Raw genomic sequence first — 22,631 nt, forward strand, 5'->3', positions numbered from 1 at the left:
GATGTACAACATACAGAATAAATAAAAAATACTCAGTTTATATTTATATGGCAATAGAAGATACATTTAAAATATTTAGTTAAGTTATACCTATTTTTGCAACTCTTTTATCATTTTACTTAACAATTTTTATGTGGTTTGGATCATTTCATAATTCTAACTAATTCTTTTGAAGTCTTATTAACTCATTTATTTGATTTCTAATATTTTTAATTACTAATAGTCTTAATTTATTTCAATAAATTACACTGCCCAAGTAACCTATGACAGGCTGACTAAACTGGATAACAGGTCGTTGGCACAGGACACCGCGGTGCCTCGGGCTGTCATACCATGGGACGCAGAACGTCAACCACGTATGCAGTCAGTATGGCTAAAAAGCCATGATAACACATAATCGGGCATAAAAGCCATGAATGATGGCATAAAGCCATGAATGCAAGCATAAAGCCATGAATACAGGCATAAAGCCTTTTGCAGTACTGCTAAAACAATACCCTATTGGCATGCCAATCTATCCAATCTGACACACGTGTCTAGGCAATACAAGGGCACATAATATCATTAAATATTAACATATTGTGTTTATGAATTCATTATTTCATGATAAATTTCAATTATAATTCATACATTCATTTGATCATTTATATGATCACAATTCACATCAATTATCCTTTTATCCCATTGTACTCAAAATACTTCTCCTTTCTATAATAATGAGAACTAATGTCTCATTCATACATTAATATAGTTCATTTATTCATTCATTATGTTATTCATATTGATCACAATTCTAAACAATGGTTCATATGTACCATTGTATTCAAAACATTTTTCCTTTCTCATTTATACATTCAAGAATCTACTTATGTAATTACAAATTTTATATTTCAAGTTGAGTTACTAATATTTTATGAATTCCATTTGTGATGGGCATATAGGCCCTAACTATCTATTCACATCAATTAGGTGACTTATTTTTCATGTTTCAAGTAATCCATGAATATTTCATGGATTTCAAATTTATGGCCTTAATTTCCTTTTAACAATTTTGACTAAGATACATAGTCCACATTTGTCATACAATTCTAAGCATTTAAGCTTAGAATTGGTTCTAGGTCTTCATCTTAGTTTGTTACTCATTTTGATTACTATTCACCTTACTAGTCAACCAAAATGTTGACTTTTTCATACTTAAGGAATATGTTAATTCTAATTACACCAAGACCCCACATTTTGAGTTTTACATTTGCTAGTATTAATTGCCAATTGCAATTTAAAGTCCCCTAGATGCATTTCTAATTTCAAATTTTGAATTTCAAGTTTTGGTGTCACTATTCACCTCATTGGTCAACAAAAATGTTGACTTTTGGATAGAAAATAGGTATATTGGTTTTGACACTCCCAACATACCACATTTTGCATTTAAAATTTGTTGGAATTAACTCCTAAATCCATTTCCAAACCTAAAACCTAGAGAGCAGAATTTTCAGTTTTTGTGACCCAATTTTACTGTTCCATTGGGCCCTGTTGCAGTGGGAATTTGAGGAAATAGTAAACATGAAAGTTGTTCCTTATTTTGTCTAGTTGAATTTCCTTTTTTGAATCACTCCATTTGGAGTTTTGTATCTCCAGATATGGTCCAAAAACCACAGCTGGCCGGATTTCAAATCTGCAGAATTTACCAAATCTACAGTACCATGAACAGTGACTGTGACTGCCATTTGGGTTAGGTTCTGGTCATAATTTGGGATAGGTTTCTTCATGAAAGTTTTTTTTCTATGTCTTAACTTGTTGCTGTAAAACTTTCAGGTCAATTGACCATATCTACAGTGAGTTATGGCCAAATGAACAGTTACTGTTCATTTGGTCATTTCTGCAGGTGCTGTTGCAGGGTATCCGGATTGGGGCCAACTTTTGGTCCTCTTGCTTTGGTCTTTTGGGCATGGTTTCTTCAGCAAAAATGTGCCATTATAAGCCTAGTTTCATGTCCAATTGGCCAAACACCAATTGGACTAACACAGCCAAAGGTATGACAGTCCAAGTGGACTGAAATTTGATCACCTGCTTTGTCCTAGGCAGCATACTCCTTCACTTTGCCATGCTATATTTCAGTCCAAATTATGGTCAACTTACCTAAAATGGTCACTAATTGACCATTAAAATGTTCTCTAACAATTTCCTAAGCCAAGCCAAATTTTCACTTCTCAAAACCCTAGCATCCATTTCAATTTACCCATACACCTTAGTTAGCACACTAGTTCATTATCCATGCATATATATACCTTAAATATCATTTCTAGCCCACTCTAAGTCCATTAAAACAATCAAACTCATCCTTCCTTAGGGCTACCAAAAATTGAAGATACTCTAACATATATAATTTACTTCAAACATAATCTCTAGTCCATTTAAGTTACAATTTCCTACTAAATTCAAGTCCCTAACATGGAAATAAAGAAATCTTTGCATAAGTAAGCACTAACCTTGAATGGGGCAGAATTTCAAGCTACCCAAACTCCTTCTTTCTTCTTCTTTTGGCTGCCTAGAGGTTACTCAAGTTGCTAGGTTAATTTTTTTGTGAAGCTATGTTATGATTTTGTTGGGTAGAAATGGGTGAATCAAGCTTTGAAAAGCTTGAATATACTTAGCTATGGAAGAGAGGTCACGCATTGGAGGAAGAAGAAGAAGAAGAAGAGCAGAATTTTTAGGTTCATTTGTCTCTTTTATTAGTTACTTAAATGGTTGTTTAATTGTGATTGGTGGGAATTTTTAAATGACCTCATATTGATGTCATTATTTGCATTATATGGATTTTTCTTTTCTTTTCTTTTCTACTACATTTCAATTTAATTTTTAGCATTATTTATTCATATTTTGAATCATAATAATTATTTACTTAACTGGACAAGTCGGCCAAAAATCACCTCTGAAGGCGAAATGACCAAAATGCCCTCCGTTTGGCTTAACGGGTCAAAATTGTCTGTACCGATTGAAAATTTTTTCTAAATATTTTCTTGGCATTCTAATGCCATAGGAACCTCAATGACCCTTCTCTGGAGTCCCAAAAATTACTTTATGAATTTTTCCCCGGATCTAGGGCTCCTAGTTGCGAGAACCGCAACTTCCCTCTGGGTTACCCATTGCTTGGGCACCGGCTCATTTGACTTGATTGTATTTTATTTCTTAAATTTTTACTAAATTTTTCTTATTAATATTTGGGTTAATTATGGTTCCTCGCTTTAGTTTAAATATTTTTCCGGACGTTCTAGCTGTCCGGACCGATACCGGTCACCGGAACAGTAGAATGTACGGAGTTGCTACAGTGAGGGTGTTACAAAGTGTGGATGGAAGATACGGTTCATAAGGTCCATGAATGCCGCTGGTGCATTTGTTAGGCCAAAGGGCATCACTAGAAACTCATAATGCCCATATCGGGTCCTGAATGCAGTCTTTGGCACATCTGCATCCTTCACCCTCAACTGATGATACCCGATGCGAGATCAATCTTAGAAAATACTCCTGCTCCCTTCAACTGATCAAACAGATCATCAATTCTAGGCAACGGATATTTGTTCTTCACAGTCACTTTATTCAACTGCCGGTAATCGATGCATAGCCTCAAAGTCCCATCCTTCTTTTTCACAAACAGCACTGGAGCTCCCCATGGTGACACACTGGGGCGTATGAACCCCTTATCAAGCAACTCTTGCAACTGAGTTTTCAACTCCCTTAATTCAGTGGGTGCCATCCTATAAGGAGCAATGGAAATGGGTGCTGTACCCGGCAGTGTCTCAATAGAAAATTCAACTTCCCTTTCTGGTGGCAAACCAGGCAATTCTTCAGGAAATGCCTCTGGGAAGTCTTTTATTGTGGGTATGTCACTCAGATTTGGCTTAGCCTGCCTAGTATCCACCACATGTGCTAGGTAGGCTTCACAGCCTTTTCTCATCATTCTTTTTGCAACTGTGGCTGAGATAACATTGGATAGGAAATCTGTCCTTTCACCCACAACAGTGATCTCATTACCCTGAGAAGTTTTCAGAGAAATTCTCTTCAGTTTATAATCAACCATTGCCTGATGACGTGACAACCAATCCATTCCCAAAATCACGTCAAACTCGTGGAAGGGCAACTCAATCAGGTCTGCCAAGAATTCACACCCCTGAATCCTTAACGGGCAACCCTTGTACACTTTGTTCACTACTACACTGTGGCCCAATGGATTAGTGACCAGAATGTCTTGGTCACTCTCCCCTACTAATATCCCCCTTTCTACGGGTAAGTTGATGCAGATGTATGAATGAGTGGATCCTGGATCCACCAATGTATGCACAGGTGTATTGTAGAGGGAGAACGTACCCCTGATGACGTCCGAGGCATCTTGCTCCTCCTGAGCTCTAATAGCATAAGCTCTTGCTAGTGGTCTGCTGTCAGGCCTCTCTGCTGGCTCAGATGCAGGCCTCTGTGATGGTCCCACTACCTCAGATTTGCCAGATTTTCTACCCCTCTGTGGTGCAGGAGCAGGTCTGTCTACTTGTGTTGGAGCAGCTGTAGTAGTTCTGCGTGGACAGTTCCTTAACTGATGCTCTGTTGACCCACACCTTAAGCAGGCACCAGTTACTCTCCTACACTCCCCCTTGTGCCACTTCAGGCAGTGTGGACATGCAGAAGTTGCTAGGGCTGGTCCCCTGAACCCCATCCCTGGAGAGCTGCCCACTGATGGTGTGGACTGACCTCTCCTAGGGGTGAACTGTGGCCTGGGCCCCTGAGACTGACCCTGACCTTGTGGTTGACTTGAACTCTGTGCAGGTGGACCCTTGAACTTCTTCCCAAATGCAGGAGCTGAACTAGACTGACCTGGGCCCCTCTTCTGCTGTCTCTCCCTTCTAGTATGCTCGCTGATTCTAACCTTTTCAACCTTTATTGCAGCTTCCATTATCTTAGTGAAGTCAGTGATTCCCAAGGCAGTGATCATAATCTTTATATTGTCATTTAGTCCCTCTTCGAATCTCTTGCACCTTTCAGCTTCATTAGGGACTATCTCCCTTCCATAGCTGCTCAAACTTACGAATTCCTTCTCATACTCGGCCACTGACAACTGTCTCTGCCTCAGGTTAATGAATTTCCTTCTTCTCTCTTCTAGGTATACAGTACCCACATATTTTTTCTTGAATTCTGAGAGAAAGAAGTGCCATGTTACTATTTCCTGCTGTACTTCACTGGACACCGTATCCCACCATTCATAGGCATCATCTTGTAACAGAGATATGGCAGCTTCCAAGTTTTGTTCAGGGGTGCAGTGGAGTTGTTTTAACACTCTGCCTGTTCTGTTCAACCAATTTTCGGCTGCAACAGAATCATCTTCTCTCTTGCCATAGAAGTCCACTGCTCCAAACTTTCTTAGCCTTTCCAGGTGTGATTTCTGCTGTGGAGCTGGTGGTGGTGGTGGTGCTGGCATTACCCCGGCCATTTGTCTAAAGAAATCGGCCATTTGCTGGAACATGGCCTGTGGAGGCTGAGCAGGCTCTGCCTGAGCTGGCGGAGTAGGTTCTCCCCTACCCCCAGTCTCAGCTGCTGCAGGTGGAGCATGACTCTCCACTTCCTCCTCGACTGCTCTCTGTGATGTAGGGTCCATATCCTATTCAAAATAAGAAAGATAAACAGATCTGCATTAGTGTAACCTCGACTCTTACAAATGCAATGCATGGTATGGACTCAATCTAGGCCCAGAAACACCTAAACTGTGCTCTGATACCACTAAATGTGACGCCCCTTACCCGTGTACAGTATACCCGAGTAAGTGATGCCACACGGTGTACCGGCACACTCTAATATACCTTAATTAATTTATATCATGCTTTTGAATATAATTTATGAAATATAATTTATTTAAGCCATTTATCAAAAGTATTATTTATGTGAGGTTCCGAAAATTTTAAAGAAAATTCGGCGGAGTACCGGCTAAAAATGGAGAAAACAGTTCTTCGGAACCTGTGAAAAAACACTTTCAATATTCACATTCAATCATTCCCAAACTCCAATATACAAAATCTCAACAATTTTTCAATTTCAGGTCTCAACAACCTTTTCATTTCTCAAACATCCATTTCTCAGAATACTCATATACAAACAACAAATAATGCTCAAATTTTGCATTCATGACCATAACTTTCATTATTTACATGAACATCAAAATACATTACATAATTCTAAATACATATGAGAAAATAAAAATTTGTTACAAAATGCCAAAATGACACCTAGTGTCCTACCAAAGCTCTGCAGAAGTTGAGGTGACACGAACACTGTGCAGAACTGCAGGATGGACTCACCCAGTCTGCGGTCTACTGGGCTCACGATCTGTATCTCCAGAACCTACGCGTGGCAAAAGCAACGCGCTAAGCAATAATGCTTAGTGGTGCAATAATAAGATAAAAGAAAATAGCAAAAAAATAAACATGTAGTGAATGTATATGTTTTATTTGTTTTGAATTTGTATATCATTTACTTTGTCCATTTTCATTCATTTGGTTGCCCAAGTAACCTACACTAGACGACTGGACTGGATAAATGGGTAAACTGGCACTGGGTATCAAGTACCTTGGGCCGTCACACCATCGGTCACATATGCATCTCCCGGTGTGCAACAGAACAGCTATCAAGCTGTGATAACATCAGGCACAAGGCCAAAGCTCAATACAAGGTCAGAATGGCTAGAAGCCATAAAATCACAGAATGGCATATTGCCATGTGCAGTACTGCTAACTGAACCCTATTGGCATGCCAAACTATCCAAACCAATCTTGTTCGGTATACTAGGGCATTTGAAACTTTTAAATTCTTCAATTTGTGAATTTCAAGTTTTGGTGTCACTATTCACCTCATTGGTCAACAAAAATGTTGACTTTTGGATAGAAAATATGTACATTGACTTTGGCACTCCCAACATACCACATTTGGCATTCAAAACTTGTTGGCATTAAGCATTTATACCATTTCAAAGTTTAAACCAAGGGAAGCAGAATTTTCAGTTTTTGTGACCCAATTTTACTGTTCCATTGGACACTGTTATAGTGGGAATTTGAAGAAATGGTAAACATGAAAGTTGTTCCTTATTTTGTCTAGTTGAATTTCTTTTTTTGAATCACTCCATTTGGAGTTTTGTAGCTCCAGATATGGTCCAAAAACCACAACTGGCCGAATTTCCATTCTGCAGAAATTACCATATCTACAGTAACATGAACAGTGACTGTGATTGCATGTTTGAATAGGTTCTGGCCATAATTTGGGGTAGGTTTCTTCATGAAAGTTGTTTTTCTATGTCTTAACTTGTTGCTGCAAAAATTTCAGGTCAATTGACCATATCTACAGTGAGTTATGGCCAAATGAACAGTTACTATTCATCTGGTCATTTCTGCAGGTGCTGTTGCAGGGTATTTGGATTGGGGCCAACTTTTGGTCCTCTTGATTTGGTGTTTTGGGCATGGTTTCTTCAGCAAAAATGTGCCATTATAAGCCTAGTTTCATGTCCAATTGGCCAAACACCAATTGGACCAACACAGCCAAAGATATGGCTGTCCAAGTGGACTGAAATTTCAGTCACCCTGCTGCACTCACAAGGCAGCATACTCATTCACTTTGCCATGCTACATTTCAGTCCAAATTATGGTCAACTTACCTAAAATGGTCACTAATTGACCATTAAAATGTTCACTAACAATTTCCTAAGCCAAGTCAAATTTTCACTCCTCAAAACCCTAATTTCCATATAAGTTTTCACAACATGCTTTAATTAACTATCTCATTCACTATCCACATGCATACATGGTTTAAATATAATCTCTAATCCACTTTAAGTCCATCAAAACACTCCATTATTGTTCCTTCAATAGGGCTGCTGAAATCCATGGTATGTATACACATACTTTTTGTTCATTTAAGTTACAAATCCTTACTCAATTCAAGTCACTATCATGGAATATAAGAGTTTTAAGTAAATAGGTGCACTAACCTCTTGTAGGCAGATTTTTCCCAACTCAAAACTTCACTTTCTTTCCTCTTCTTAGCTGCCAAAAGCTTCCCCAAGAGATATGGTCAAGTTTTAATAAAAGGGGTTAGGGTTTAGTGGTGTAACAAAGGGAGAAAGGGAGCTTGCTTGAAGCTTTAATGGAGGTTGGGATGGGTCAAGGGTTTTGGCTGGTTTTTGGGGAGGGAGATGGCTGCTGTATTTTTGGTTATTTTGGTCTTCATTTTGTCTCTTTTATTAGTTAGTCAAATGGTTGCTTAATTGTGATTGGTTATGGTTTTTAATGACATCACCATGATATCATAAATAAGTCTTTTTCCCCATTTTCTTTTCTTTTCTCCACTACTCATTTCCAATTTAATTTCTAGTAATGTTTATTCATATTTTATGTCATATTAATTATTTACTCAACTGGACAAGTCGGCCAAAAATCACCTCTGAAGGCGAAATGACCAAAATGCCCTCCGTTTGGCTTAACGGGTCAAAATTGTCTGTACCGATTGAAAAATTTTTTTCTAAATATTTTCTTGGCATTCTAATGCCATAGGAACCTCAATAACCCTTCTCTAGAGTGCCAAAAATTATTTTATAATTTTTCCCCCGGGTCTAGGGCTCTTAGTTGCGAGAACCGCAACTTCCCTTTGGGTTACCCATCGCTTGGGCACCGGCTCATTTGACTTGATTGTATTTTATTTCTAAATTTTTTTTTCTAAATTTTTCTTATTAATATTTGAGTTAATTATGGTCCCTCACTTTAGTTTAAATATTTTTCCGGACGTTCTAGCTGTCCGGACCGACACCGGTCACCGAAACAGTAGAATGTACGGAGGGTGTTACAACTCTTCCCCTCTAATTTAAATTTCTTCCTCGAAATTTACCTGAGGCAAATAGTTGAGGGAAGTGTTGCCTCATCGTCTCTTCACTTTCCCAAGTTGCCTCCTCGGTGTTGTGGTGCCTCCAAAGCACTTTCACCAGTGGAATCTGCTTGTTCCTCAACTCTTTCACTTCCCGAGCTAGAATCCGTAGAGGTTCTTCTTCATATGTCAAATCCGGTTGTATTTCAATTTCTTCCCTGGAGATGACATGTGAAGGATCTGAGCGGTATCTTCTGAGCATGGACACGTGGAACACATTGTGGATCTTGTCCAGCTCTGGTGGTAAAGCTAGCCTATAGGCCACTGGACCCACACGTTCAATGACTTCATATGGGCCAATGAACCTAGGGCTCAACTTACCTTTTCTTCCAAACCTCAATACCTTCTTCCACGGTGACACCTTGAGGAACACTTTGTCGCCAACCACATATTCTATTTCTTTTCTCTTCAGGTCGGCATAAGATTTCTGTCTGTCTGAGGCAACCTTCAGATTGGCTTTGATTAGTTTCACTTTCTCCTCAGTCTGTTTCACCAGGTCTGGCCCCACCAGTTTGTCTTCTCCCAATTCAGTCCAGCACACTGGAGTTCTACATTTTCTCCCATACAGTGCTTCATATGGGGCCATTTGGATGCTAGCTTGGTAGCTATTATTGTATGCAAATTCTGCCAGTGGGAGGTATCTATCCCAACTTCCCTCAAACTCAATGACACAACTCCTCAGCATATCCTCAAGGACCTGACATATATTTCATGTTATTATTATCATTTCAATTCAATATTTGTATCAATTTCATTGGTTTCAATTATTTACCTGGATTACTCTTTCTGATTGCCCATCCGTCTGAGGATGGAAAGCTATGCTGAAGTGGAGTTGTGCACCCAAGGATTCATGCAACTTCTTCCAAAATCTCGATGTAAACCTTGGGTCTCGATCAAATATGATGGAAAGTGGAATTCCATGCAGTCTAACTATCTCACTGATATACAATTCTGCTAACTTCTCCAGTGAGTAGTCAGTCCTAACTGGCAGAAAGTGTGCTGACTTTGTCAATCTATCAACTATCACCCATACTGCATCATGTTTCTTCTGGGTGAGAGGTAGACCACTTACAAAATCCATGGTGACCCGATCCCATTTCCATTCAGGTATGCGTATAGGCTGTAGCAAACCTGATGGAACTTGATGTTCTGCCTTGACTTGCTGACATGTCAAGCATTTAGTCACATAGTTACTTATATCCCTCTTCATACCAGGCCACCAATACTGAAGCTTTAGATCATGATACATCTTTGTACTTCCTGGGTGCATAGCATATACACTGGTGTGTGCCTCTTTTAGAATACTGGCCTTCAATTCCCCATCATCTGGTACACACAGTCTTCCTTTGTAATGCAGACACCCATCTGCTTTCACCCCATAGTCAGTTGCTTTTCCCTCTGAGATTTTGCTCATAATAGCCATTAACTTTTCATCTGCCCTTTGCCCATCTAAAATCTACTGTAGCAGGTTTGGCCTCACTTGCAACTCAGCCAAAATAGCTCTATCTCGAACCAAATATAGTCGGGCATTCAATGATCTCAAAGCTGTCATGGATTTTCTGCTCAAAGCATCAGCAACTACATTTGCCTTCCCAGGATGGTAGTCAATTACACAATCATAATCCTTCAGGAACTCAATCCATCGCCTCAGTCTAAGGTTGAGCTCCTTCTGAGTTGGCAAATATTTTAGGCTTTTGTGGTCTGTGTAAATGTAGCACTTTTCACCATACAAGTAGTGCCTCCATATCTTGATCACAAGCATAAGATAATTGCTGCAAGCTCTAGATCATGGGTAGGGTAATTCTGTTTATGTGGCCTTAGTTGCCTGGAAGCATAGGCGACCACCTTCCCCTCTTACATCAATACACACCCTAACCCATTATGAGAGGCATCACTATAGACCACAAAGTCCTTTCTTGACACTGGCTGTGTTAACACTGGTGCCTCTGTCAACATAGCCTTCAACTTCTCAAAACTGGTCTGACACTTGTCATTCCAGTCAAATCTGACATTCTCGTGTAACAACTTGGTCATTGGAGCAGCTATTAAGGAAAATCCTTCACAAATCTTCAGAATACCCACTAGCCCCAAGAAGCTTCGACTCGGTTGTATTTCTGGGAGGCTTCCATTCCATCACTGCTTCTATTTTCTTGGGATCCACCCTAATCCCATCAGCTGACACTATGTGTCCAAGGAATGCAATCTCATTCAACCAAAAGTCACACTTGGACAACTTAGCATACAGCTTCTTTTCTCTCAGGGTTTGCAGAACAATCCTCAAATGCTCATCATGTTCTTCCCTGGTCTTGGAATACACCAAAATATCATCAATAAAGACCACTACGAACCGATCTAAGTGTGTAACACCCCTCACCCGACTACAGTGTAGTCGAGCAAAGTGTGCTACATTCGGTGCCGGAGCACCCTATCTTATCTTAGTTTATTCCTTTCATATTTTGATCTCGTTATATTTTAATATTAATTATTTTTCGACGGAGAAACCAGCGGAGTTTCCCCTATTTTATTACCAGTTGACGTATTTTACTATTTACCTGTTTGAAAGTTTCAATAATATTTTACAAATAAAATCTCATCAATTATTTTCATAACTATCTCATAATTCACATCTCATTCATATATCTCAATTTCAAATTCATTTCCATGCATTATCTATATATTTCAAATCTGTCTTCGAATCCATACAATCTCATTCATGCTTAAATCACTTAAGTAAAATTTTCAAATTTCTTTAATTTACATAATTTCATAATTTACATGATATATAAATTAATTACATATGAAAAAGCTAATTTATTAAATTATATTTTAATACAATATCTAGCATTTTATACTAAATACAAAATATGATCTATATGGGCCCTATCTATATGCATTGCTGAGGAGGTGACAACCTTGAATACTCCAGCCACTTCTGCAAATCTAGACTCCAAAAATCTTAGTCAAAGTACCTGCGCGAGGAAACAAATCCATCGCGCTAAGCATTGCTGCTTAGTGGTGCAATAATAGAACAATAAAATAAAATATACAAATAAAGAAAGAACGAAGCATAATTGAATATTTAAGAATCAATTTAATTTAATACAATGTGTCTAATATTAATTATCTTTTGTTCTCATTTGTTTCGCTTTGGAAGCGTTTAATTCCGAAATTCACAGTGATGATGTACAACATACAGAATAAATAAAAAATACTCAGTTTATATTTATATGGCAATAGAAGATACATTTAAAATATTTAGTTAAGTTATACCTATTTTTGCAACTCTTTTATAATTTTACTTAACAATTTTTATGTGGTTTGGATTATTTCATAATTCTAACTAATTCTTTTGAAGTCTTATTAACTCATTTATTTGATTTCTAATATTTTTAATTACTAATAGTCTTAATTTATTTCAATAGATTACAATGCCCAAGTAACCTATGACAGGCTGACTAAACTGGATAACAGGTCGTTGGCACAGGACACCACGGTGCCTCGGGCCGTCATACCATGGGACGCAGAACGTCAACCACGTATGCAGTCAGTATGGCTAAAAAGCCATGATAACACATAATCGGGCATAAAAGCCATGAATGATGGCATAAAGCCATGAATGCGGGCATAAAGCCATGAATACAGGCATAAAGCCTTTCGCAGTACTGCTAAAACAATACCCTATTGGCATGCCAATCTATCCATTCTGACACACGTGTCTAGGCAATACAAGGGCACATAATATCATTAAATATTAACATATTGTGTTTATGAATTCATTATTTCATGATAAATTTCAATTATAATTCATACATTCATTTGATCATTTATATGATCACAATTCACATCAATTATCCTTTTATACCATTGTACTCAAAATACTTCTCCTTTCTATAATAATGAGAACTAATGTCTCATTCATACATTAATATAGTTCATTTATTCATTCATTATGTTATTCATATTGATCACAATTCTAAACAATGGTTCATATGTACCATTGTATTGAAAACATTTTTCCTTTCTCATTTATACATTCAAGAATCTACTTATGTAATTACAAATTTTATATTTCAAGTTGAGTTACTAATATTTTATGAATTTCATTTGTGATGGGCATATAGGCCCTAACTATCTATTCACATCAATTAGGTGACTTATTTTTCATGTTTCAAGTAATCCATGAATATTTCATGGATTTCAAATTTATGGCCTTAATTTCTTTTTAACAATTTTGACTAAGATACATAGTCCACATTTGTCATACAATTCTAAGCATTTATGTGATAGGCATATAGGCCCTAACTATCTATTCACATCAATTAGGTGACTTATTTTCCATGTTTCAAGTAATCCATGAATATTTCATGGATTTCAAATTTATGGCCTTAATTTCTTTTTAACAATTTTGACTAAGATACATAGTCCACATTTGTCATACAATTCTAAGCATTTAAGCTTAGAATTGGTTCTAGGTCTTCATCTTAGTTTGTTACTCATTTTGATTACTATTCACCTTACTAGTCAACCAAAATATTGACTTTTCATACTTAAGGAATATGTTAATTCTAATTACACCAAGACCCCACATTTTGAGTTTTACATTTGCTAGTATTAATTGCCAATTGCAATTTAAAGTCCCCTAGATGCATTTCTAATTTCAAATTTTGAATTTCAAGTTTTGGTGTCACTATTTACCTTATTGGTCAACAAAAATGTTGACTTTTGGATAGAAAATAGGTATATTGGTTTTGACACTCCCAACATGCCACATTTTGCATTTAAAATTTGTTGGAATTAACTCCTAAATCCATTTCCAAACCTAAAACCTAGAGAGCGGAATTTTCAATTTTTGTGACCCAACTTTACTGTTCCATTGGGCCCTGTTGCAGTGGGAATTTGAGGAAATGGTAAACATGAAAGTTGTTCCTTATTTTGTCTAGTTGAATTTCCTTTTTTGAATGACTCCATTTGGAGTTTTGTATCTCCAGATATGGTCCAAAAACCACAGCTTGCCGGATTTCAAATCTGCAGAATTTACCAAATCTACAGTACCATGAATAGTGACTGTGACTGCCATTTGGGTTAGGTTCTGGTCATAATTTGGGGTAGGTTTCTTCATGAAAGTTGTTTGTCTATGTCTTAACTTATTTCTGTAAAAAGTTCAGGTCAATTGACCATATCTACAGTGAGTTATGGCCAAATGAACAGTTACTGTTCATTTGGTCATTTCTGCAGGTGCTGTTGCAGGGTATCCGGATTGGGGCCAACTTTTGGTCCTCTTGCTTTGGTCTTTTGGGCATGGTTTCTTCAGAAAAAATGTGCCATTATAAGCCTAGTTTCATGTCCAATTGGCCAAACACCAATTGGACTAACACAGCCAAAGGTATGGCAGTCCAAGTGGACTGAAATTTCAGTCACCCTGCTGCTGTCCCTAGGCAGCATACTCCTTCACTTTGCCATGCTATATTTCAGTCCAAATTATGGTCAACTTACCTAAAATGGTCACTAATTGACCATTAAAATGTTCTCTAACAATTTCCTAAGCCAAGCCAAATTTTCACTTCTCAAAACCCTAGCATCCATTTCAATTTACCCATACACCTTAGTTAGCACACTAGTTCATTATCCATGCATATATATACCTTAAATATCATTTCTAGCCCACTCTAAGTCCATTAAAACAATCAAACTCATCCTTCCTTAGGGCTGCCGAAAATTGAAGATACTCTAACATATATAATTTACTTCAAACATAATCTCTAGTCCATTTAAGTTACAATTTCCTACTAAATTCAAGTCCCTAACATGGAAATAAAGAAATCTTTGCATAAGTAAGCACTAACCTTGAATGGGGCAGAATTTCAAGCTACCCAAACTCCTTCTTTCTTCTTCTTTTGGCTGCCTAGAGGTTACTCAAGTTGCTAGGTTAATTTTTTGTGAAGCTAGGTTATGATTTTGTTGGGTAGAAATGGGTGAATCAAGCTTTGAAAAGCTTGAATATACTTAGCTATGGAAGAGAGGTCACGTATTGGAGGAAGAAGAAGAAGAAGAAGAGCAGAATTTTTAGGTCCATTTGTCTCTTTTATTAGTTACTTAAATGGTTGTTTAATTGTGATTGGTGGGAATTTTTAAATGACCTCATATTGATGTCATTATTTGCATTATATGGATTTTTCTTTTCTTTTCTTTTCTACTACATTTCAATTTAATTTTTAGCATTATTTATTCATATTTTGAATCATAATAATTATTTACTTAACTGGACAAGTAGGCCAAAAATCACCTCTGAAGGCGAAATGACCAAAATGCCCTCCGTTTGGCTTAACGGGTCAAAATTGTCTGTACCGATTGAAAAATTTTTCTAAATATTTTCTTGGCATTCTAATGCCATAGGAACCTCAATGACCCTTCTCTGGAGTCCCAAAAATTACTTTATGAATTTTTCCCCCAGTCTAGGGCTCCTAGTTGCGAGAACCACAACTTCCCTCTGGATTACCCATCGCTTGGGCACCGGCTCATTTGACTTGATTGTATTTTATTTCTTAAATTTTTACTAAATTTTTCTTATTAATATTTGGGTTAATTATGGTTCCTCGCTTTAGTTTAAATATTTTTCCGGACGTTCTAGCTGTCCGGACCGACACCTGTCACCGGAACAGTAGAATGTACGAAGTTGCTACAGTGAGGGTGTTACAAAGTGTGGATGGAAGATACGGTTCATAAGGTCCATGAATGCCGCTGGTGCATTTGTTAGGCCAAAGGGCATCACTAGAAACTCATAATGCCCATATCGGGTCCTGAATGCAGTCTTTGGCACTTCTGCATCCTTCACCCTCAACTGATGATACCCTGATCTGAGATCAATCTTAGAAAATACTCCTGCTCCCTTCAACTGATCAAACAGATCATCAATTCTAGGCAACGGATATTTGTTCTTCACAGTCACTTTATTCAACTACCGGTAATCGATGCATAGCCTCAAAGTCCCATCCTTCTTTTTCACAAACAAAGACCGAGCTCCCCATGGTGACACACTGGGCGTATGAACCCCTTATCAAGCAACTCTTGCAATCGTGTTTTCAACTCCTCAATGCAGGTGCCATCCTATAAGGAGCAATGGAAATGGGTGCTGTACCCGGCAGTGTCTCAATAGCAAATTCAACTTCCCTTTCTGGTGGCAAACCAGGCAATTCTTCAGGAAATGCCTCTGGGAAGTCTTTTACTGTGGGTATGTCACTCAGATTTGGCTTAGCCTGCCTAGTATCCACCACATGTGCTAGGTAGGCTTCATAGCCTTTTCTCATCATTCTTTTTGCAACTGTGGCTGAGATAACATTGGACAGGAAATCTGTCCTTTCACCCACAACAGTGATCTCATTACCCTGAGAAGTTTTCAGAGAAATTCTCTTCAGTTTACAATCAACCATTGCCTGATGACATGACAACCAATCCATTCGCAAAATCACGTCAAACTCGTGGAAGGGCAACTCAATCAGGTCTGCCAAGAATTCACACCCCTGAATCCTTAACGGGCAACCCTTGTACACTTTGTTCACTACTATACTGTGGCCCAATGGATTAGTGACCAGAATGTCTTGGTAACTCTCCCCTACTAATATCCCCCTTTCTACGGGTAAGTTGATGCAGATGTATGAATGAGTGGATCCTGGATCCACCAATGCATGCGCAGGTGTATTGTAGAGGGAGAACGTACCCCTGATGACGTCCGGGGCATCTTGCTCCTCTTGAGCTCTAATAGCATAAGCTCTTGCTGGTGGTCTGCTGTCAGGCCTCTCTGCTGGCTCAGATGCAGGCCTCTATGATGGTCCCACTGCCTCAGATTTGCCAGATTTTCTACCCATCTGTGGTGCAGGAGCAGGTCTGTCTACTTGTGTTGGAGCAGCTGTAGTAGTTCTGCGTGGAGAGTTCCTTAACTGATGCTCTGTTGACCCACACCTTAAGCAGGCACCAGTTACTCTCCAACACTCCCCCTTGTGCCACTTCAGGCAGTGTGGACATGCAGAAGTTGCTGGGGCTGGTCCCCTGAACCCCATCCCTGGAGAGCTGCCCACTGATGGTGTGGACTGACCTCTCCTAGGGGTGAACTGTGGCCTGGGCCCCTGAGACTGACCCTGACCTTGTGGTTGACCTGAACTCTGTGCAGGTGGACCCTTGAACTTCTTCCCAAATGCAGGAGCTGAACTAGACTGACCTGGGCCCCTCTTCTGCTGTCTCTCCCTTCTAGTCTGCTCGCTGATTCTAACCTTTTCAACCTTTATTGCAGCTTCCACTAAATTGGTGAAGTCAGTGATTCCCAAGGCAGTGATCATAATCTTTATGTTGTCATTTAGTCCCTCTTCGAATCTCTTGCACCTTTCAGCTTCATTAGGGACTATCTCCCTTCCATAGCGGCTCAATCTTACGAATTCCTTCTCATACTCGCCATCGACAACAAGCTTCGCCTCGTGTTAATGAATTTCCTTCTTCTCTCTTCAAGGTATACAGTACCCACATATTTTTTCTTGAATTCTGAGAGAAAGAAGTCCCATGTTACTATTTCCATCAGATTTCATCGACACCGTATCCCACCATTCATAGGCATCATCTTGTAACAGAGATATGGCAGCTTCCAAGTTTTGTTCAGGGGTGCAGTGGAGTTGTTTTAACACTTTGCCTGTTCTGTTCAACCAATTTTCGGCTGTAACAGAATCATCTTCTCTCTTGCCATAGAAGTCCACTGCTCCAAACTTTCTTAGCCTTTCCAGGTGTGATTTCTGCTGTGGAGCTGGTGGTGGTGGTGGAGCTGGCATTACCCCGGCCATTTGTCTAAAGAAATCGGCCATTTGCTGGAACATGGCCTGTGGAGGCCGAGGTGCTCGCTCGAGCCGGGCGAAGTAGGTTCTCCCCTACCCCTAGTCTCAGCTGCTGCAGGTGGAGCATGACTCTCCACTTCCTCCTCGACTGCTCTCTGTGATGTAGGGTCCATATCCTATTCAAAATAAGAAAGATAAACAGATCTGCATTAGTGTCACCTCAACTCTTACAAATGCAATGCATGGTATGGACTCAATCTAGGCCCAGAAACGCCTAAACCGTGCTCTGATACCACTAAATGTGACGCCCCTTACCCGTGTACAGTATACCCGAGTAAGTGATGCCACACGGTGTACCGGCACACTCTAATATACCTTAATTAATTTATATCATGCTTTTGAATATAATTTATGAAATATAATTTATTTAAGCCATTTATCAAAAGTATTATTTATGTGAGGTTCCGAAAATTTTAAAGAAAATCCGGCGGAGTACCGGCTAAAAATGGAGAAAACAGTTCTTTGGAACCTGTGAAAAAACACTTCCAATATTCACATTCAATCATTCCCAAACTCCAATATACAAAATCTCAACAAATCTTCAATTTCAGGTCTCAACAACCTTTTCATTTCTCAAACATCCATTTCTCAGAATACTCATATACAAACAACAAATAAATGCTCAAATTTTGCATTCATGACCATAACTTTCATTATTTACATGAACATCAAAATACATTACATAATTCTAAATACATATGAGAAAATAAAAATTTGTTACAAAATGCCAAAATGCAGAAGTTGAGGTGACACGGACACTGTGCAGAACTGCAGGATGGACTCACCCAGTCTGCGGTCTACTGGGCTCACGATCTGTATCTCCAGAACCTATGCGTGGAAAAAGCAACGCGCTAAGCAATAATGCTTAGTGGTGCAATAATAAGATAAAAGAAAATAGCAAAAAAATAAACATGTAGTGAATGTATATGTTTTATTTGTTTTGAATTTGTATATCATTTACTTTGTCCATTTTCATTCATTTGGTTGCCAAAGTAACCTACACTAGACGCATCGGATCGATAAACGGGTAACCGCATCGTATCAAGTACTCGGGCCATCACACCATCGGTCACATATGCATCTCCTGTGCAGTAACAAATATCAAGTCGTGATAACATCGCACAAGGCCAAAGCTCAATACAAGGTCGAATGGCTAGAAGCCATAAAATCACGTAATGGCATATTGCCATGTGCGATCGCTAATCGAACCCTATTGGCATGCCAAACTATCCAAACCAATCTTGTTAGGTATACTAGGGCATTTGAAACTTTTAAATTCTTCAATTTGTGAATTTCAAGTTTTGGTGTCACTATTCACCTCATTGGTCAACAAAAATGTTGACTTTTGGATAGAAAATATGTACATTGACTTTGGCACTCCCAACATACCACATTTGGCATTCAAAACTTGTTGGCATTAAGCATTTATACCATTTCAAAGTTTAAACCAAGGGAAGCAGAATTTTCAGTTTTTGTGACCCAATTTTACTGTTCCATTGGACACTGTTGCAGTGGGAATTTGGAGAAATGGTAAACATGAAAGTTGTTCCTTGTTTTGTCTAGTTGAATTTATTTTTTTGAATCACTCCATTTGGAGTTTTGTAGCTCCAGATATGGTCCAAGAACCACAGCTTGCCGGATTTCCATTCTGCAGAAATTACCATATCTACAGTAACATGAACAGTGACTGTGATTGCATGTTTGAATAGGTTCTGGCCATAATTTGGGGTAGGTTTCTTCATGAAAGTTGTTTTTCTATGTCTTAACTTGTTTCTGTAAAAATTTCAGGTCAATTGACCATATCTACAGTGAGTTATGGCCAAATGAACAGTTACTATTCATTTGGTCATTTCTGTAAGTGCTGTTGCAGGGTATCCGGATTGGGGCCAACTTTTGGTCCTCTTGCTTTGGTCTTTTGGGCATGGTTTCTTCAGCAAAAATGTGCCATTATAAGCCTAGTTTTATGTCCAATTGGCAAAACACCAATTGGACCAACACAGCCAAAGATATGGCTGTCCAAGTGGACTGAAATTTCAGTCAGCCTACTGCACTCACAAGGCAGCATACTCATTCACTTTGCCATGCTACATTTCAGTCCAAATTATGGTCAACTTACCTAAAATGGTCACTAATTGACCATTAAAATGTTCTCTAACAATTTCCTAAGCCAAGTCAAATTTTCACTCCTCAAAACCCTAATTTCCATATAAGTTTTCACAACATGCTTTAATTAACTATCTCATTCACTATCCACATGCATACATGGTTTAAACATAATCTCTAATCCACTTTAAGTCCATCAAAACACTCCATTATTGTTCCTTCAATAGGGCTACCGAAATCCATGGTATGTATACACATACTTTTTGTTCATTTAAGTTACAAATCCTTACTCAATTCAAGTCACTATCATGGAATATAAGAGTTTTAAGTAAATAGGTGCACTAACCTCTTGTAGGCAGATTTTTCCCAACTCAAAACTTCACTTTCTTTCCTCTTCTTGGCTGCAAAAAGCTTCCCCAAGAGATATGGTCAAGTTTTAATGAAAGGGGTTAGGGTTTAGTGGTGTAACAAAGGGAGAAAGGGAGCTTGCTTGAAGCTTTAATGGAGGTTGGGATGGGTCAAGGGTTTCGGCTGGTTTTTGGAGAGGGAGATGGCTGCTGTATTTTTGGTTATTTTGGTCTTCATTTAGTCTCTTTTATTAGTTAGTCAAATGGTTGCTTAATTGTGATTGGTTATGGTTTTTAATGACATCACCATGATGTCATAAATAAGTCTTTTTCCCCATTTTCTTTTCTTTTCTCCACTGCTCATTTCCAATTTAATTTCTAGTAATGTTTATTCATATTTTATGTCATATTAATTATTTACTCAACTAGACAAGTCGGCCAAAAATCACCTCTGAAGGCGAAATGACCAAAATGCCCTCCGTTTGGCTTAACGGGTCAAAATTGTCTGTACCGATTGAAAAATTTTTTTCTAAATATTTTCTTGGCATTCTAATGCCATAGGAACCTCAATAACCCTTCTCTGGAGTCCCAAAAATTATTTTATAATTTTTCCCCCGGGTCTAGGGCTCCTAGTTGCGAGAACCGCAACTTCCCTTTGGGTTACCCATCGCTTGGGCACCGGCTCATTTGACTTGATTGTATTTTATTTCTAAATTTTTTTTTCTAAATTTTTCTTATTAATATTTGAGTTAATTATGGTCCCTCACTTTAGTTTAAATATTTTTCCGGACGTTCTAGCTGTCCGGACCGACACCGGTCACTGGAACAGTAGAATGTACGAAGTTGTTACCGGGAGGGTGTTACAATGGTCTTTATTATTTGGATAATAATGATAAATACAAAATGAATGCAAGCAATCTAAAAGAATACAATGCCATGGTGAAAATCAACTCAAGTTCAAAATATATTTGGCACTTAAGATTAGGTCATATTGCAGAAGATAGGATTGCAAAACTGAAGAAAATGGGGATTTTATCCTTATTGGGTTCTGAACCTACTCCAACTTGTGAATCCTGCCTTCACGGAAAAATGACTAGATTACCCTTTGTTGGACAAGGACTAAGAGCTGAAAATATTTTGGAGCTAATACATAGTGATATATGTGGTGTAACACCCCTATTTGTATAGCCTAGTACATTTTACTGTTCCGATGACCAGTGTCGGTCCAGATAATTAAGAGAAGTAGAATCACATCTAAGACACCTAGATAAGCCCTGAATACAAATAATTAGTAATTGCCAAATAGTTAAGTATAAAGAAGAAAAACAAAGCATAAAAAGTTAAATGAGCCGGGAGTCACAGCGATGGGTGACCTTCTTGGGAAGTGACTGTGAGGTCAGTCTTAACCCGAATTTCGAACCAGAAAATGTGAAGTCGCGGTCCTTAGGACTATTGCGAACACAGTGGAAAAGAGAAAATCACAGAAAGAGTTGTTAAACAGGTCAAATAATTAGGTCAGGGATCCGGAAGAAATATCAAATAACTTGCAAACCGAATTGAACCAGCGAGGGGCAATTTGGTCAATTCACTCCTAGAGCTTACTCCTAACCTAACTGTCCAATAAAATTGAAGAAAAGAAAATTTTGGGATCAAGAATTAAATTAAAGAACTAGTGAAAAAATAAATGCAAAAAAAAAAAAGTTTAGTTACATCGTGCTTACATCATTATTGTGACATAAGCATGACATAATAATTATAATTTTTAATTATGAGAATTGTGGATAAATATACACAAATTAAAAGTCAAATAAATGGAATTAAAAAGAAAAAAAAAATTTAGTCATCTTCAACCTCTTTTAGCCGTCCCTCTCTCCTCTCTCTCTTCTCTCCTTAATTTCCTCCATAGCCATGAAAATTCAAGCTTTCAAAGCTTGAATCAACCCCATAAATCCCATAATTTTCTTGTATAAATCTTATTGTAGGATCTTGGCAACCTTATTGAGAACAAAAAGGAAGAAGAATTTAGAAGAATTGGAGCTTTTGGAAAAACTTCAATTGAGGTAAGTTGATCCAACCTTTTTCTTTAAGTAGAAATGTTTGAATTAGAGTAGAAATGGATGGAATTACATGAAGAATTTTGAAAAATTGCATGAAGTGAACCCATAGAGAAATTTTGGCCAGCCTTAGGTTAGGGTTGAAAAGAATGATTTTGATATGTTTGATTGGTTGTTAAGGTTGAATGAAGTATGTAAACATTAGATGTACACTTTGATTGCATTAAATTACACAAAAATGTAACTAGGGTTTTGAGCATGTGAAAAATTGGAAAAAAAATTTTAGAATTAGTCAAATGATGTAGTTGACC

Source organism: Hevea brasiliensis, chromosome 2 (assembly GCF_030052815.1).
Source record: "Hevea brasiliensis isolate MT/VB/25A 57/8 chromosome 2, ASM3005281v1, whole genome shotgun sequence".
Lineage (NCBI taxonomy): Eukaryota > Viridiplantae > Streptophyta > Magnoliopsida > Malpighiales > Euphorbiaceae > Hevea > Hevea brasiliensis.